This window comes from Equus caballus, chromosome 17, assembly GCF_041296265.1.
Source record: "Equus caballus isolate H_3958 breed thoroughbred chromosome 17, TB-T2T, whole genome shotgun sequence".
Classification (NCBI taxonomy): domain Eukaryota; kingdom Metazoa; phylum Chordata; class Mammalia; order Perissodactyla; family Equidae; genus Equus; species Equus caballus.
This window is the reverse complement of record NC_091700.1, coordinates 14,799,139-14,809,552: the sequence shown is the minus strand read 5'-3', so window position 1 is coordinate 14,809,552 and position 10,414 is coordinate 14,799,139. Positions and strand designations below refer to the sequence as shown.

Sequence of the window (10,414 nt, the reverse complement as noted above, 5' to 3'; positions counted from 1 at the left end):
TGGTTTCGGTGTGTCTGGCAGGTTTTTCCAGGACCTGGTTCCGGTGTATGAGGCAGATGATTTTGGCGTGTCCGGCAGGTTGTTCCAGCATGTCAGGCAGGTGGTTCCGGCTTGTCCAGCAGGTGGGTCTCTCGTGTCTGGCACCTGGTTCTGGCATATCCGACAGGTGGTTTCATCATGTCCAGCACCTGGTTCCGCCGAATCTGACAAGTGGTTCTGGTGTGTCTGGAAGGTGGTTCCTTTGTATCCAGTGGGTGATTCCAGTGGTTCCAGAAGGTGGTTCCAGAGTGTCCGGCAGGTGCTTCTGGTGTGTCCAGGATCTGATTCTAGTGTCTCCAATGGGTGGTTGCAGATTGTCCGGGTGTTGTTTCCAACATTTCCGGCAGTTGGTTCCAACATATCAGGCAGGTGATTCAGGCGTTTCCAGTGGATGGCTCCGGTATGCCTGGCAGGTAGTTCCGGGGTGTCCAGCTGGTTGTTCAGGCATGTCTGTCAGCTGGTCCAGATGCATCCGGCACATGGTCCAGACATGGCCGTCCTGTGGTACAGGCATTTCTGAAACATGGTCCTGAAGTGTCCGAATGGTGGTTTGGGCGTGTCCAGCAGCGGATTCAGGCCTCTCCAGGATGTGCTTTGGTGGTGTCCAGCAAGTGGTCCAGGTGTGTGCAGCAATTGGTTCCTGCATGTCCAGCATGTCCTTCCAGTATGTCTGGGCTGTGGTTCCGGGGTTTCCAGCAGGTGGTGCTGGCGTGTCTGGCACGTGGTTCCGGCATGTTAGTCAGGTGGTTCCAGCATGTTATTCAGGTGGTTCCAGCATGTCCACCAGATGGTTCCGGCGCATCCGGAAAGTGGTTGCGGTGTGTCCACCAGGTGGTTCAGGCATATCCAGTAGGTGGTTGAGGCCTGTACTGCAGGTGGTTCCAGCGTATCTGGCATGTGGTTCTGGAATGTCCGTCAAGTGGTTCAGGCATGTCCAGCAGGTGGCTCAGTCTTTTCTGGCAGGTGGTTCAGTTTTCTCTGGCAGGTGGTTATGGCATGTCTGGCCGATGGTACTGGCATTTCATTCAGGTGGTTCTGGCATGACAGGCAGGGGGTTCCTGTGTGTCTGGCATGAGTTTCTGGTATGTCAGGAAGGTGGTTCCAATGTGTCCGGTGGTTGATTCTAGCATGTCCAGCAGGTTGTTCTAGCATTTTATGGAAATTGGTTCTGGCATATCCAGGAACTCTTTCTGGTGTGTCCGGAAGGTGATTTCGGCATGTCCGGCAGTTTGTTCTGGCATGTTAGGCAGGTGGTTCCAGCTTGTCTGGCAGGTGTTTTTGTCGTGTCCGGCTCCTGGTTCTGACTTATTTGGCAGGTGGTTTCAGTGTATCCGGCACCTGGTTCTGGCATATCCAACAGGTGGTTCTGGTGTGTCTGGTATGTGGTTCTGGTACGTTTGGAAGATGGTTCTGGGGTGTCTGGTGGGTGCTTCTGCTGTGTCCGGAAGTTGGTTCGGTGTGTCTGGTTGGTGGTTCCAGCATGTCTGAGTAGTGGTTCCAGTGTGTCCAGTGGGTGGTTCCAGGTGGTTCCGGCGTGTCTGGGGTGTGTTTCTGGCGGGTCTGGTGGGTGGTTCTGATATATCTGTGTGGTGGTTCCACTGTTTCTGGTGGGTGATTCTGGCATGTCTGGCTGGTTGTTCCGGCATATAAGGGGCCTGGTTCTAGGGTATCTGGCAGGTGATTTCAGCATATCTGGCAGGTGGTTCAGGTATGTCTGGAAGGTGGTTCCGGCGTGTCCGGCACCTGGTTCTGGCATACCTGACAGGTGGTTCTGGCCTGCTCGGCATGTGTTTCTGGAGTGTCTGTCAAGTGGTTCAGGGGTATCTGTCAGGTGGTTCAGTCTTGTCTGGCAGGTGGTTCAATTTGGTCTGGCACGTGGTTCCAGCATGTCCGGCCAGTGGTACCGGTGTGTCATTCAGGTGGTTCCAACATGTCAGGCAGGGGGTTCCTGTTGTCTGGCATGAGTTTCCAGTATGTCCAGAAGGTGGTTCTGACGTGTCCAGTGGGTGCTTCTGGGGTGTCCGGTAGTTGGTTCCCCCATGTCTGGCAGGTGATTGCAATGTGTCCAGCAGCTGGCTACGACATGTCCAGGACCTGATCCAGTCAAATTGGGGTGGTGGTTTCGGCGTATCTGACTGGTAGTTCCGATGTGACCGGCAGGTTTTTCCGGCCTCTCTCGTCGGTTCTGGTGTAACCAGGACCTGGTTCTGGCATATCAGGCAGGTGATTTTGGTGTGTCCAGCAGGCAGTTCTGGTGTGTCCAGCACCTGGCTCCGGCATGTTCGGCTGGTGCTTCTGGCGTGTCCACCAGATGGATCTGGTGTGTCCTGAAGTTGGTGATGGCATGTCCTGCAAGTGGTTCAGTCACTTCCAGCAGGAGGTTGAGGCTTGTCCGGCAGGTGGTTCAGTCGTGTTCAGCACCTGGTTCCGGGGTGTGCAACACATGTTTTTAGCATATCCAGCAAGTGGCTCCAGCATGTCTGGCAGGTGGTTCAGTCATGTCTGGCACCTTGTTTCGGCATGTGTGACACCTGTTTCTGGTGTATCTGGCAGGTGGTTCCCACGTGTCGGGCAGGTGGTTCAGGCGTGTTCAGCAGGTGGTTCTTACGTGTTGGGCAGCTGGTTACAGCGTGCCTGGCATGTGGTTCCAGAATGTCCGTAAAGTGGTTCAGGATGGTCCAGCAGGTGGTTCCGGCTCATCCAGGATGTGGTTCAGGCTAGTCCAGCAGCTGCTTCGGGCTTATCTGGCACCTGGTTCCACCCTAGCTGTACCTGTTTCTGGCGTATCTGGCAGTTCGTTCTGGCGTGTCCGAGAGGTGCTTTTGGTGTGACCGGCACATGGTTTTGGCATATCTGACAGGTGATTTGGACATGTCTGGCAGTTGGTTCCGCCATGTCTGGCACCTGGTTCTTGGGCATTTGGCAGGTGGTTTCAGTGTATGCAGCACCTGGTTCTGGCATATCCAACAGGTGTCCAGCAGGTGGTTCCGGGGAGTCAAGCAGGTGGTTGAAGCATGTCGGTCAGGTGGTTCAGGCAGGTCCAGCAGGTGGTTCAGGCCTGTCCTGAAGGTGGTTTCGGCACCTCCGGAACCTGCTTCTGGCATATCGGACATGTGGTTCCATCATGCTGGGAATGCGGTTCTGGAGTGTCTGTCAAGTGGTTCAGGTGTATCCAGCAGGTGGTTCAGTCTTGTCTGGCAGGTGTTTCAGTTTTGTCTTGCAGCTGGTTTTGGCATGTCCGAGCAGTGGTACTGGCATGTCATTCAGGTGGTTCCAGCTTGTCAGGCAGGGGGTTCCTGTTGTCTGGCATGAGTTTCCAGTATGTCCAGAAGGTGGTTCTGACATGTGCGGTAGGTGCTTCCGGGGTGTCCAGCAGTTGGTTCCAGCATGTCCAGCGGTTGATTCCAGCGTGTCTGACATGTGGCTACAACATGTCCAGGACATGATCCCGTCATTTCACTTTCGTGTTTTTGGCCAGTCTGAGGGGTGGTTCTGGCGTGTCCGGCAGATTTTTCTGGCTTGCCTGGAAGTTGGTTCTGGCGTATCCGGGACCTGGTTCTGGCATATCTGGCAGGTGATTTCAGTGTGTCTGGCAGGCAGATATGGCGTGTCAAGCACCTGGCTCTGGCATGTTCGGCTGGTGCTTCTGGCATGTTCACTTGATGGTTCTGGCGTTTCCTGAAGGTGATGACAGCATGTCCGGCAAGTGGGTCCCTTGTGTCTAGCAGGTGGTTGAAGCTTGTCCAGCAGGTGGTTCAGGTGTGTCCAGCACCTGGTTCCAGCATGTGCAACAGCTGTTTTTGGCATATCCGGCAGGTGGCTCCAACGTGTCTGGCAGGTGGTTCAGTCATGTTGGGAACCTGGTTTCAGCATGTGCGACACCTGTGTCTGGTGTATCTGGCAGGTGGTTCTGGCATGTCCGGCACCTGGTTCTGGTGTATCCGGCAGGTGGTTTCACAGTGACCAGTTCAGGTGTGCTCAGCAGGTGGTTGTGGCGTGTCAGTCACTCGGTTTTAGCATGCTGGGCATGTGGTGCTGGAATGTCCATAAAGTGATTCAGGCTGGTCCAGCAAGTGGTTCAGGCTAGTCTGGAAGGGGCCTAACGCTTGTCTGGCACCTGGTTCCGTCCTGTGGTTTTCCTGTTTCTGGAGTATCCAGCAGATGTATCCAAGAGGTGGTTCCGGCATGTGTGGCACATGGTTTTGGCGTATCTGACAGGTGATTTGGACATGTCTGGCAGGTGTTTCCACCATGTCCGGGACCTGATTCTGGCATATTTGGCAGGTGGTTTCAGCGTATCCGGCAGATGTTTCTGGCATATCCAACAGGTGGTTCTGGTGTGTCTAGCAGCGGCCCAAGATGTGTACAGGGTAGTGGCAAAGAGTGTGGGCTTTGACTTGGGTTTTAATCTCTACCCTGCCACTGTTTGAAATCCAAAGGTTGAAGGCCATATATGGCCTTGGGCAAGAGACGTAATCCTTCGTAAACCTCAGTTTGATAACAGTCTCTTCTCCATGGAGATTTAAGATAAATTATATTACAGTACCTGGCAAATAGTAGATTTTCAATAAATGGTACTTTAAAATACTAATAATGACAACAACAATAACAATATCCTTGGATCTACCATTAGAAATTATGAGCATTTTTAGTTAAAGTATTGAGACATCAAGAGCAAGAGGTATTGCTATAAAAAATTAGTAAGAATTACAAAATTTAACATTAGTTGGCCACAAGTATAAACTGTGGAGTCTTTCTAGAAAACAAATATGGAGATTTTCCCAATCAGTCTTACATGTTTAGAGGATGAATAGGCTCTCATTTAATCTGGAACACTGTCAGCCATTGCTTTGGATCAGCATTTTCCCCCTTAAGTGTCCATTTGGAGACTTAAAGAAAGTAGAACTCACTCAAACTTTTCTTTTCTCATCCACTTATTGCTGCTTTCTTCCAGCAATAATTAAAAGCTGTTGATGATTCTTCCCTCAGAAACTGTCTGAGAAAACATAGCAGAAATACAATAAATATGTTAATTGGCATTTTTATTATGTAGATGTTTTATATAAGGTGACAAATATTTTTCTTTTATGCTGCTTTAGAACTCATAAAACATGATTAAAAACACTGTTAAAAAATCTCTGTAAAATTTAAACACACATCTCCAAAATCATCTCTGAAAATGTATAAATACAGAGTTGACAGACTGCAATTATTTACAAGTCACACACACATATTGACAAAGCCTGGGATTAGCTGGGTGATCTGGCAAGATCGCGTGAACCTTTCTTGTGTTTTAATTTTCACCAGCAGTGTAATAATAGTTTTTATGCAAAAAATATAGTTTAAAAATTCCTGCAAATAGCTCAATCTAATTATGTCCCTGATGATCTAATTAAATGTTAAATTTTCAGTTATTAAAAACCCACATCTTTCTTTAAAAGAAAATGTTTTAATTAATTGCTGTATATGTTTTATGTTTTACATATGCTATATATTACAAATCAATCACTCTCTTCGTATTAGCTATTTAAGCTATTTCTAATTTTCCTATTATACGTAATCCTTCAATTAACATCTTTTAAAAGGTCAACTTTTGTTCAAGCTTCTCTTTTATGTCTCAACATTAGATTTTTATTTCCCTGGTCTTTACAATGGAAGACAGGAATGGCACTCTATTAAAAACTGAAAGAAGTAAAGATGCCTGTCAAACAATGCAAAATTTATACATTTCCACCCCTTTCTGTCCTTCCCCACCACTGCCATCTCCACATAAGTGTGATCCGTTTCAGTGTGTCCAAGTTTCTGATAATTTCTTAGGATACAATCTGAGACAGGGGAGTTACTGAGTAAATTAGAAATTATAGAAACATGAAAGGAAATTATTGGTGGCAAAATAGAAAAATTCAAATCCTATATATATGGAAATAAGAAACATTTACATCAAAGAAAACAAAGATAAAAAGAAAGTCAATGGAATGGGGTAATGCTTGCCATTAGTATGTCAGAGGGAAGTCTGGTATCTAAAATATAGAGAACTGCTGATAAATTTTTTTGGACAGTAACTAGGATCTAGTGGATGAATAAATATTGGCAGAGGAGAAAAACGAGAGCTGGAGGGAAAGGAACTTGCCCATCTTCTGAAGGAAAGTAGACTGTGAAGAGCGTGCTGAGTCTGTGTGCTTGATTGTGCCATCTTGCACTCTCTCTTATTCAGGGTGATGAGTATTTTGTACACGAAGTTTAGATCTCATGAGTAAACATAAAGTGTGATGTGCACTGATAGAGAATAGATGCAGGAAATGGGATGGAATGGAGCAGGGTGCTGGAATATGTATATACAGTGTGATGTGCACTGATAGAGAATATATACGGGAAATGGGATGGAATGTAGCAGGGTGCTGGAATATACCTTTAAAGTGGTTTTACTGTACCAGAGGACATGATTGTGTTTGCGACTCTGATAAAGAAATATTTTGAATGATTTCTTCTTTTGAAAGACAGCGTGCTCATTACCATTGCCTTGTCACTCTTGCTAATTTTTGTTAGTGTTTCCTTCTAGTCATTTCCCAAGTATTCCTGAGAAATGAAAAATCCACTTTGTGCCGGATTTTTTTTGCATCTCCTGCTGCATCTGACAGGCCAGCTCCACGTGGAGATGGGGGCGAGGTGGGTGGGGTCTTGTGCAAACAGCAGGACAGGGGGGCCTCTCTGCAGGGTCGACAGCTGTCAATGCTGCCCAGGGACATGATGCCCCAGGGTCACGTGGCCTGGGAATAAATACTGAGCCCCTGGAGAAAGGAAAATGGACAGGAAGCGGCTCAGGTTAATAGACCGACTTATAAAAATCAGATGCATCGAACGCCACAAGTGTCCACAGCTGCATAAATGGAGGAACAGCACACAGGCCGTTGTGGAGGGAATATTACGCAGCCATGAAAAGGAAGCAGATTTGGACATGGGCTCCTTTTTCATGGCTGCATAATATTCCACTGCACAGATGGACCGTATTTTGCCCATTCGTTTTCGGTCTCATTTATTCCTCCTGCAAACAGCGGCTAGATCACCGTCCCAGGATGCAGGCATCTGTCTTCGTGCTTTCGGCACCGAGGATGGAGCGTCGGTTTTTGCACGGGGAAGGAGACAAGCAAATGTGGGGACCGACTGGGCCCTTTTGATGGTGGTTTTGAGGTTGGGAGGCAATGCTGTCTGGGAGTCGGTTTGTGATGGGTGATTTGGGTCAGTCAGGTCCTGTGCTTCTGAAGGACGGTGGTCGGACCTCAGAGGTGGAAGGAGGCAGTGCCCACCATGCCCTGTGACCTCCCCACCACCAGGCTCATCAAAGGGGGAAGCGGCCTCTGACTCAAGACCCGAGTCATCCTTTGAATCAGAGATCAGTTTTTTCTGAGGAAGAGTGGCCCTGAACTCACATCCATGCCCGTTTTCCTGCATTTTGTATGCAAGATGCTGCCTCACATGGTTTGATAAGCAGAAGAGGCAGGAGGGACCCTCCCTGGAGGACCCGACCCATGACCCTTCACCCCAACCAGCTCCTGGTCCCTCGCAGAGCACCCCCCGCCCCCGCCTGCCTGGGTCAGTGTGCAAATGAGCGTCACCTGCTGCGTGGCCCGCGAGGCCCTTTGATGTGTGGCTGCCCCGGAAACGACTCAGGAAATGGCAGCCGGCTTAATTGAGGTGAACATGAAAGCCACTGCTGTGTTAATTGGGGCCGCTTGGCCCCCAACCGAGTCAGGACTCACATCTTTCACGCAGCAAGCTGGGCGGTAATCAGCCCCGGACACCGAGCGCTCGGCCGGGGAGCCCTGTGGGGGGGCCGGGTGTCATCGGCCTGGATATAAAGGAATGGGGCGTGAGCCGAGGGCGTCTGCGTATCAGATGCCGGAGGGAAGATGGGGTTTAGGGGAATCGTTAGTGGGGGGCAGTTGCCTCCGGTCCCCCCACCCAGGTCGTCGGCACACCCTGTCGGGGCTGCCTGGGCCGCTCGGGGGCTGGGAATCAGGCTGAGGGGTGGCCAAGTATGCAAAACGGGATTGGATGGGTGAGGCAGAGTGCAGGTCCGGAGAGTTCCAGGTGAAGGACCGTTCAGGGGTTTGAACCCCAGGGATCCGTCCTACCCCATCCTGGAGCCCAGAGTCTGAGGTCAAGGGTTGCAGGGCTGTTCTCCCTCCGGAGGCTCCACAGGAGGGTCCCTCCGGCCTCTTCCAGTGTCTGGGGCTCCAGGGTCCCTGGGCTGGTGGCCGCCTCCCTCCCGTCTCTGCCTCCGTCCTCACGGGGCTGCTCCTCTGCATCTGTGTCTCCTCTTCTCATAAGGACCCCAGTCCCGTTGCATCAGGACCTCATTTCACCTCCTTAAAGAGCCATCTCCAAATCCTGACATGTGCCAAGGTCCTGTGGTCAGCGCTCCTGCCCTGTTCCAGCCTGCAGTGCCTGGTCCCCTGGGATGGGGAGGAGATGTCCTAGTTAGGTGTCTCAGGAGAGCTGATGAAAATCCATTTCAAGGGCATTGTGGTTTAGAGCGAGTCCCATGAGCAACAGACATTTTCAATATCTCATAGTAGCAATAACTTACTTTGGTTTACCACTTTCAAAGGGGAAATCTGCCTGTCTGTCTTCCTTTCCCCAGATATTATCCAGCTTTGTAATGCAAACAATGGCTCCCCTGTTGTTCTCACTGAAGCGCGGGTTACAGTGGAAGGCGAACTCATGCCCTCTCTTGAAATCTCAAGCAAGCCTGTTTTAAACCAAAGACCAGAGTTAGTAAAATGATTCAAGCTGTGCATTTGTATCAAGTGAAGAACATGCAATTTTCTAAAGAGCAAATCATTGTATAAATACCTGACAATTTTCTAAACAGAAATCACACTGACGGTACCCTGGGCCAAGGACTGGATGTAATACATGAGCATCTGACAGGAAGCAAGACAACGTGCTGAGTTTTTTGCCTCGTTGTCTTGGTCACGTCATTCTAGTCAGCTGTCATTCCCTCTTTACCACCTCTACCCATGAAAGGTCTTCAAGGTTTTCTCACAGAGGTTTTCGGGCCACTTTGAGGGCACTTTATGCTTTACTTTGCAGAGAATAACGGTTACCTCCTTCCTGCCCTGCCAGCCTGCTTTTAATCCCTACTAATGGCAAATAAGAGCTTTCAAATACTTGGCTTCCTCATAGTTAACCAAAAGCCAAGTCCTGACACAGCAAGAGCTAGACAACATCGTTAAAGTTCAGTATTCCGATGCTAAGTTGTAAAGTCGTGACAATAAATGTGGTAAACATTCCATGATGTCAAGTGGAACTAATGAAAGTGCTGCTTGGCTTTTTTTTTTTTTTCAAAGATTTTATTTTTTCCTTTTTCTCCCCAAAGCCCCCCGGTACATAGCTGTATACTCTTAGCCGTGGGTCCCTCCAGTTGTGGCATGTGGGACACTGCCCCAGCGTGGCTCAATGAGCAGTGCCATGTCCGCGCCCAGAACTCGCTCCAACGAAACACTGCGTCGCATGCAGCGGAGCACGAGAACCTAACCCCTCGGCCACGGGGCCAACCCCACGAAAGTGCTGCTTGGCTTTTTGACCCCAGTTCCTGCACTTGGATGTCAAGGCAAACACAAGTCCTGGCTGTCGAATCACTAACTCTTTCCCTCAGTGTCTCAGCGAACCCCATAGAGCACTGACAGAATCAGCATGTGCTCTGGTTTTAAAGCAACGTCTGCACTCTAGACCTTTTAACAATGATTCTCTGTATGTTTTGATTCACCCAGTAATGAACACATACACCACACTGTGTCTTCCAATGATTAAATTCACAGGGAAAAGACCAAGATAGCCAATGGCAATAGAATTTGTATTTGACTGAAAATCCAATGCCTATATTTCCTCTGCAGTGAAAAGCAAGATACTGTCATCTCTACTGCCTTCAGTGTTCTTTTTTTCTTGTAATTCCTCACATAGAATTTGCAGGACCAAGCAATAATTTTTTCAGTTTAGACCACCTTAACCACTTCAACCAGAATTAGTTCTGAGTGGCCGCAGTGTCAGTCTGCATTTCTAGTGTTCCTGGAGCTAAAGTTTCCAGTGCAATAACCCTAAATAAAGCAAAGATATGTATATCAGTGTGGTCCTGCATGAGAGGGGTCGTACAGGGAGGAGAGCAGATATTAACAAATCATGAGTGCTGTGTGCACAGGGTAAGGTGTGCTGGGTCCTACCTTATGTTGGGAGGAAAGATGGACGAGGACATAGGCAGAGGATATATATGTTTTGTACTTTGCTGTGAGGCAAGCTTTATTGTGCAGGGAAGAACTGTGCCATCAGAAGCTGTACAGGCTGTGTGGAAGTAGCAGTTGGCTTAGGGTGGTGACCT

The 10,414-nt window shown here is 49.1% G+C and overlaps 1 protein-coding gene across 4 annotated transcripts in view; it reads right to left on the bottom strand.

The window, feature by feature from the left end:
* Nucleotides 1-4,445: 4,445 nt before the first annotated feature.
* Nucleotides 4,446-10,414, bottom strand: part of LOC138918304 (rho GTPase-activating protein 20-like) — a 97,304-nt gene continuing 91,335 nt past the window's right edge. For 2 of the 4 annotated variants that reach the window (XM_070239303.1, XM_070239305.1), the window contains 2 exons: nt 8,627-8,788; nt 8,352-8,492 (listed from right to left, as the gene is read on the bottom strand). The gene's annotated coding sequence lies outside the window, so the exon portion shown is untranslated. Of the gene's footprint in view, nt 4,586-4,895; nt 5,036-8,351; nt 8,493-8,626; nt 8,789-10,414 lie in introns of those variants that run through there. The other 2 variants (XM_070239302.1, XM_070239301.1) reach the window with 2 other exon arrangements.